We start from the raw sequence: 9,298 nt of genomic DNA on the forward strand, positions 1-9,298 counted from the left end.
AGGCTTTGTGTCTACAGTAGAAAGGATTGCTATTATTATTATTATCATTATTATTGGTGATGGTAAATATGGTAATGATAGAGGTGGTGGTGGTAGTGGTGGTGGTGGTGGTGGTGGTGGAACCTTCCGTTTAAATTCACTTCTTTTATCAGCAGGACTAATGTCAACAACACACCCAGCCGTGGAGTGATATTCCTTTGATTCTGTTTTGTGTATGACGGTGTTTCATGTGTTCACTCTACGAAGAGAAGTGTATGCCAATACAAAGTGCCCTGTACACAATGAAATTATTTGATGTTCTTGTTTATATATTGCATTTTTTGTTTGTTTGTTTTTTTGTCAACATCTATTTCGTTGGTTATAAATCTCCAAAGGCTCAAATCACTGATTCACTGTATTTGCAATGGTGAAAGTAACAAACGATTGTCTATACAACGCGGACGCAACAAATATCACAAGGGATATTATTTGCAGTTCTCGTCATGCCACTGAAAGAGCGATGCTAATTCAGAGCGTTGAAGGCAGGTATACTGAAAGAACACGTGCACTGATCATCCCCAAATAGGGGAGGTAATTCAAAGCGTTGTGATCAAGTATAGAGAAAATATAAGTGTGCAATTCATGCCAAAAATATGGATGCTGACTCAGAATAATAAGAGCAAGGATATAGAAAGGACAGAGGCTCAATTTATCCCAAAGAAGTATAATAACTGAAAACATTGATCGCGGGGATATTAAAAAGGCCTAACACAACGCACTTCCAAGAGATATCAGTTCAGAATATTGATGCTGGGTATACAAGGGGAGGAGAGGCTCAATGCATCTTGGAGCTCGTTGGTCTCGTGTCACCTCTAATCAGGTCCATATTTTGTGTTCAGCCGATTTCCGCTTCCTCTTGAGGACTTAAAAAAAGTCAGTAATATATGATTTGAGGGAAAATTGTTTGCTATTTCTATCAGGTCGAGCGACCATTTAGAAGCACCTTGTTGATATTAAACAAGCAGATCTAAAAGTTTTCCAGCCTTGATCATACCATCATTTTTTATGTCAGGGTCTAAAATATCCATGTGTATCTTTCTATTTATTAGGACAGTAGAGTGTGTTATTTGTCGGATGTTTGACTGCTATTTCTAGCAAGTGGAACGGTAACCGCGAAGAGGCGCTGTCATTGGTTTAGTATTCAACTACTAATCTTACTACATCAATTACAAACCATATTGTAGTATTGTTTCTATTGACTCTTATAATTAACCATCGTTCTGCACTGTTTGACTTGGTAATCTTTCAGACACTGCGTGGGTGGCTGATATTCGCTTATGCGTGTATGCGGGTATAGTAAGTGTATATATGTATGTGTGTACATATATACATACACACGTGTGTGCGTGTGTGTGTATCTGTGTGTATATGTGCGTATGTGTATACATACACATATACATGCATATATATATATTATATATGCATATACATATATATGTATGTTACATACACCAACTAATACATACTAATACGTACTAATACATACTAATACATACTAATACATACACACGTCCAGACCCCTCATACGCACTTATACTCTCTCATACACACACACACACACACTTATACATACTAATACGTACTAATACATACTAATACATACTAATACATACACCAACCCCATACATACGCACGTCCACACCAATCCTACGCACTAATACTCTCTCATACACACACACACCCTTATACATACTAATACATACACCAACCCTATACATACACACGTCCAGACCCCTCCTACGCACTATTAGCTGGTCCTTCAACCATATTATCAACCCTATTATCTCCCCTTATTTCGCTCTCGCGTCTCATGTTTGATCTTTGACCTCTGGCCGAAATCAGATCGCCATGTTGATTCGTTAGCTACTGCACGCATTTTTTTTTCTCTCCTTCTTTCTGTGTTTTTTTTCTCTCTGTGTATCTTTCTGTTGAAGAGCGTAGGCTCGAAACGTTAAAGACTTGTTTTATTTATATTTCCTGAGCGCCATACTAATAAAATTGTTCGTTTGTTTTCCACCTGCCTTCGTCTTTTGTCTATTTTCATAAAGCTTCCCGTTATATATTATGTGCTCACGTGGTCTCACTTTCATCCTATATTCTACCAATACCACTATCAACACTTACCTCTACCTTGGATTTTCTTTACCTCTTGGATACTTATCATTGGCTGCACCTCTCTTTCGCGGATCAAAGTGACTTTGCATTGATGTGAAATCCTTAAAAAATATACCACGGCGTCTACACATTTCTCACCTTGAACTTTCAACCTTGAACTTGTTCGCATAAACTGTCCCGTTTGTTGTATTTTCTCTTATATTACCACTTTTTTTACATTCATTTCATGCTTTCCACATTTTCCTGCATTTTTGTTCTCCTTTCTGTCTTTCTTCCCTCTCTGGATGTCCATACTCCGTTTCCTCTGCCTGCACCCCCCTTTTTTGCCTCCCCCTCTCTCTGCTTCCCTTCTTTCTTTCCCTTTTCCGTTTGCCCCGTCTTTTCTGCCCCTATCGCTTACTTATCTAGTTTTTTCATACGATTATTATTTTTGTTTTTTTGAACGTTTGTTTTTTCCTTTTTTTTTCTATTTTTTCATACGATAATTTTTGTTTTGTTTTGTTTTTTGTTTTTTTTTTGTTTTTTCGAACGTTTTTTTTTCGCTATCCCATCATGCCGGATCCTAGGTCCTACCTCCTCACCCTCCATCACCGTTTGAAGGATCATCTCCGTTCTCTTCCTGTATATTGCCTTCAGCCGTCCGTTAATCTCTCTCTACTTCTTTTAAAAAAACCCGCTTCTCTAGCCATGTCTCTTTCCTAAGCCGCTGCTACATCACCGACTCATCCCTAAAGGTTTCCGCCTCCACTTCCACCCTGCTCTCCACTCGGATTCTTCCATCTTACCCATACTCCGCACCACATCTTACCGCCTTATGCGGGCCACCATTCGCTCCAATCTCTCCAAACTACATGCCATCAACCGCCTTCTTCCTCCTGCTTTCTCCACCTTCTTCTCCTCTCTGCTGCCTCTCTATGCTCCAAACACGCTACGCTTCATTATCCATTTGAATCAACTCTTCCATCAATTTCTTTCTGATACCAAACTTCGTAAACTCCAATCACTCTTCCATTCCACCCTACCCGACGCCACTACCCCAACTCCTCCACCACCCTTCTCCCCTCCCGATAGGCTCCATCCACCCACACCTAACCCCACTGCCCCTCCCTACAACCCCTTCTCCCCTCCCGATAGGCTCCATCCACCTACACCTAACCCTACTGCCCCGCCCAACCACCCCCCACACACCTCCCCAATCCCTCCCCCTCAGACCTCCACGAGACCTACCACCCTCCTACCCCCTTCTACTCTTCCACCCACCCCTTCTCCACTTCCGTCTGTTTTACCATTCCCCCGATCTTCCCCTCTCTGCGGCTGAACGCTCCGTCCTTGGTAGGGGTCTGCGTTTCATCCCCCTCACTCCATCCTGTAAGGAATTCCAGACGCGAGTTGATGTCCACAGCTTTGTGCGCCGTGTCCGGTTGGGTGCGCATTACCACGACTCGCCACCCACACCCAACGAAGAGGACTGCTTCACTGGCCTGGGCCGCCGACCATCCCCGTGGACGCCTGCCCCTGGCCAGATCCTAGCAGTGGATCTTTTCGCGGGCGCTTGTCAGCGTGCATTGGAGCGGTTCAACTTCTCCAGGCGCCAACGCCGCCTCAACATCTCCCCGGCTGAGCTCTTGGCTCTCCGTTCCCTCCAACGGCGCGTGACATTATCATCAAACCGGCTGACAAGGGTGGAGCTGTAGTGGTGTGGCCGCGCGGACCTCTATAGGGCCGAGGCTTTCCGCCAACTCAATGACACCTCCTTCTATTCCCCTCTGCCCTCTAACCCCACACGTAGCTACCAACAGACGGTATCCTCTACTGTCCACGACCTCATCTCGTCCTCCCGTCTCCCCCGCACCGCATCCAACCTAATTGTGCGAACCCACGTACCCCCACCATTTACTTCCTTCCCCAAAATCCACAAACCCAACAACCCTGGCCGCCCCATCGTCTCCGCCTGTAACTGCCCCACGGAGCTCATCTCTAAATACCTCGACCGTGTCCTTGCCCCCCTAGTGGCATCTCTTCCCTCCCACATCCACGATACCAACCATGCTCTCCGGCTTTTCAAAACTCTTTCTCCTTTCCTCCCGGCTCCTCAAAATCCTTTTTACTATGGACATCCAAAGCCTCTATACTGTTATCCCTCACCACGAAGGACTGCAGGCCCTTCGACACTTTCTTGACCTCCGCTCTAACCCTGTACCTGACACCTCCACACTCATTCGTCTGGCCGAACTTGTCCTTACTCTGAACTGCTTCTCGTTCGCGGGCGAGTTCTACCATCAGGTCTCGGGAGTGGCCATGGGAACGCGAATGGGCCCCAACTATGCGAACCTGTTCGTTGGCTATGTTGAGGCCCAATATTCTCTAATTTCACTGGTCCCACTCACGAACTATATGGTCGTTACATCGACGACATTATCGGTGCCACCTCACTCTCCCGCGAACATCTAGATTCCTTCCTCTCTTTCGTCCAATCTTTCCATCCAGCCCTCCACTTCACTTCCACTATCTCCAACACCTCTGTCTCCTTCCTCGACATTTCGGTTAGCATACTTCACTCCACTCTTTCCACCTCCATTCACTACAAACACACAGACTCACACTCATACCTCAACTTCTCTTCCTCCCACCCAGAACACACCAAGCTTTCCATCCCCTATTCCCAATTCCTCCGTCTACGTAGGCTCTGTAGTGACGACCATGACTTCGAGACTCAGTCTCAACGTATGGCTCACCACTTCACCCTACGTGGATACCCCCTCACCACTATCCACACCGCCCTTGCCAGAGCACGGTCCGTGGACCGTGTATCTGCTCTCTCTCCCCGAACCCGCCCTTAGTCTCCCGCCTCCCTTTCCCCTCACTTACCACCCCACGACCCTACGTCTCCAACGCACCATTCTTCGAGCTTTCCGTCATCTCCAGTCCGAACCCGTCCACTTCACACCTCTTCCCTAACCGACCCCTCCCCTCTTTCAAACGAGCCCACAACTTCGAGACCTTTTGGTCCATAGCTCCTTCCCTGACCCTACCTCCCAACCGGCTCGTTCCCCTGCTCCCGCCCACGTTGCCGCACTTGCCCTTACCTCTCCAACACCACCCGCCTCACTAGCACCCACCATCGACCCCTATCCATCATCACTCCTTCACCTGCACCTCCAGCAATATTATCTATTGCATCTCTTGCTCTCTCTCTTGCAATTCCTTGGCTGACCGGTTCGCGGAACACCTTCGTGACATCCACCTTGCGAACGACACACCGGTCTCACGCATTTCCGCTCCACCGGTCACTCCTTGCAACACCTATCTGTGTTCGGTTTGTCCTTACACAGAGGCCATCCGGATTCCCGTTTGCGCCGTGAACAGAATTAATCTTCTCTCTTCGCTCTTATACGCCATTTGGTCTCAACTCTCCCCCCTCCTCATCTAACGCCCCTCTCCCCCCTCCTCACCTATCCTTTCCCCCGACCCCTACTTTTCAGTCCTTCATCCTTTCACCCTACTCCCCTTCCCTTCTTCCCTCTTCTCCCTCCCTCCTTCCCTCTTCCCCATTCCCCCCTTCTGCTCCCTACTCCCCCTCTCCCTCCTTCCTCCTTCCTCCCCCTCCCCTCCCTTCTCCTCCCCCTCCCCTCCCTCCTCCTCTTCCCCCCTCTCCTCTCCCCCCTTCTCCCCCCTTTTCTCCTCACAAACCCACACACAACGACTTCACACATCACATCATATATGATGTGCCATACTAATACATACACCAACTAATACATACTAATACGTACTAATAATATACTAATACATACTAATACATACACCAACCCTATACATACACACGTCCAGACCCCTCATACGCACTTATACTCTCTCATAACACACACCACACACACTTATACATACTAATACGTACTAATACAACTAATACATACTAATACATACACCAACCCCATACATACGCACGTCCACACCAATCCTACGCACTAATACTCTCTCATACAACACACACCCTTATACATACTAATACATACACCAACCCTATACATACACACGTCCAGACCCCTCCTACGCACTATTAGCTGGTCCTTCAACCATATTATCAACCCTATTATTCCCCTTATTTCGCTCTCGCGTCTCATGTTTGATCTTTGACCTCTGGCCGAAATCAGATCGCCATGTTGATTCGTTAGCTACTGCACGCATTTTTTTTCTCTCCTTCTTTCTGTGTTTTGTTTTCTCTAGTGTATCTTTCTGTTGAAGAGCGTAGGCTCGAAACGTAAAGACTTGTTTTATTTATATTTCCTGAGCGCCATACTAATACAATTGTTCGTTTGTTTTCCACCTGCCTCGTCTTTTGTCTATTTTCATAAAGCTTCCGTTATATATATATATATATATATATATATATATATATATATATATGCATATACATGTGATATATATATACGCATATTTATACATGCCCCCTATGTGTGTGTGCACATAGATACATATATATATATATATTATATATATATATATATATATATATATATATATATATATACAAATGAGATAGGGGTTGTAAATGCAACCCTCCATGGGATAAAATATATCCAATTTATATTCTTTTTTTATATATATTCTACTTATTATACAACATTACTCTTTTATGTACACTTTTTATGTACATTCCTTTATGTACACTGATTTGTTCTGCTTTTTTATGTTTAACCCTACAGCTCTTAGTGGTGGTTAATAAAGTATGATTGAGTATTATCTGGTAATTAATATTGATTAGATGTATTTCTCCATTTTTTATCTTGTATATATATATATATATATATATATATATACTACAAAATTAGAGAATGGAGAAACATACTTAAATCAATAACAATCAACTATCCGATGATACCCAATCAATACTTAATACACCATTACATATGAGTAAAGGCATTATATAAAATGAGATATACAGTAATAGTAAAAAGATACCTGCCTTTATGGCTAAGAGGTTAAATGAGGTATGACTGCCCTCACTGCCGAAACAGCTGTCAGTTTTGATTTAATTGCATATATATTTGAAAATTTTTTTACTTATATCTCTTTATCTTTTTACTATTACTGTATATCTCATTTATATAATGCCTTTACTCATATGAATGGTGTATTAAAGTATTGATTGGGTATCATCGGATAGTTGATGTTTTATTGATTAAGTATGCTTCTCCATTCTCTAATTTTGTAGTATTAATTTACGGTAATATTATTACCTTTACCCATAAATACAATAGATGAACTGATTGTTTGACAATTTTTAACATCTATGTATAATCTTGTTGGGTACCTATCTGGCAGTATATTGGATATATATTATCCATGGTGGGTTGAATTTTCAAACCCTATCTCATTTTATAACCTATATATATTATATATATATATATACATATATATATATATATATAAATATGTATATATATATGTATATATATATATATACACACACACAACACAACACATATAAATATTATATAGTATATATATATAATATATATATATATATATATATATAATAGACATATATATACGATATACATATATAACATATATATCAGATACTGCAAAACACGACCAGAACTAAAAACTCTCCATCTCCCCGCATTGAAAAGGGAGTTCGCTACTAAACCAGTCAAATTCTGTGATCAATGGATTTTTGCAGTATGTATGAGAGAGAGAGAGAGAGAGGGAGAGAGAGAGAGAGGGAGAGAGAGAGAGGGAGAGAGAGAGGGGAGAGAGATGAGCAAAGGAAGCTATCGTTGAGCATGTTGTGGAAAATAAAAACCAGCCAATTTCCGCTTCCTGTTGAAGACGATGTACGATGTTCCTTCCGACGCCAGACAATGGTAGACGATCAAGTTGACATAACACTGAGATTGCCATTTAGTTGTTGATGTGTTTACGTATATAATGCAGTAGCTATACGTTGTGTGTGTGTGTTTTGTGTGTATTGTTTGTGCGTGGTGTTGTGTGCGAGCGCGCGCAGTGCGTGGTGTGTATATATATATATATATATATAATATATATATATATATATATATATATATATATTATATATATATCAGGAGAACGGAGATTTACGCATCCATATTTTATTATAGTTATTTGGCCAGCCCATATATATATATATATATATATATATATATGGGCTGGCCAGATTGGAGCAATCTCGAATATAACCACCCAAAATTGCAATGATAATCTGGAACTCGACTGAGGATAAAAAAACTCCTTGTTTTCTTTGTATCGTCTGTCTGGATGTTTTGTGTTCTTGTCCCATTTTTGTATTTTATATATATATAGATAGATATATATTTAAAATTTCGAGTAAGACACATCCATCTCATTAGATGTGGCCACCTCTCCGAACGTTCAAACATCTGACGAAGTGGATGTGTTCTACACCCACGAAACTTTAAGTGATGTGTAGCTGAGTCTCTCTCTTATTAAATGTAGGAAACTCTTACCACATGTGTTAAGCTTCACTTTCTTTATTCCCTTCAATCACTCGCGCGTGTATGTGTATATGTCTGAGTGTTTTTATGTATCTATATGTATGTATGTGTGCGTATGTGTGTGCGTGCGTATATATATGTGTGTTATGTATGTCTATATATATAGGTATGTATTTGTGTGTGTGTGTGTGTGTAACCACATGTGAATCCCTGCTGACGTTCTGGGATTCAGAAGCAAACACGGTCAATTACGGATAGTGGTCAAAGGGAGACAATCCCTTATTGACAAATAGTAAGGATGTCTTTTCTTCCTCCATTTTCTAGAGAGGTGATTTGCTGGAGAGGCTATAGGCAAACGGGTTTTGGGTCTGAATAAACGCTGTAAACTTAAGCACTTTATGGACGCGAAACACTGAGTAACTCCATACACCGGACATATCTATCTTTATATATATATATACAGTCATATATATAATTCAACATGTGCAACTGTTAACCCGTAACTCTCTTTTTTTCTTTTTTCACCCCACCCCACCCCCACCGCCATTTGTTTTCTATCGTCATTCCTTTCTGTAGAAGAGCGTAAGCTCAAAATGTCAATGATTCTTCCACTTTTCCAGAGTGTCGAACTAATAGACTAAACCATGCGTAGGCTCGAAACGGCA

This window comes from Octopus sinensis, linkage group LG16 (assembly GCF_006345805.1).
Source record: "Octopus sinensis linkage group LG16, ASM634580v1, whole genome shotgun sequence".
In the NCBI taxonomy this organism is placed as follows: Eukaryota; Metazoa; Mollusca; class Cephalopoda; order Octopoda; family Octopodidae; genus Octopus; species Octopus sinensis.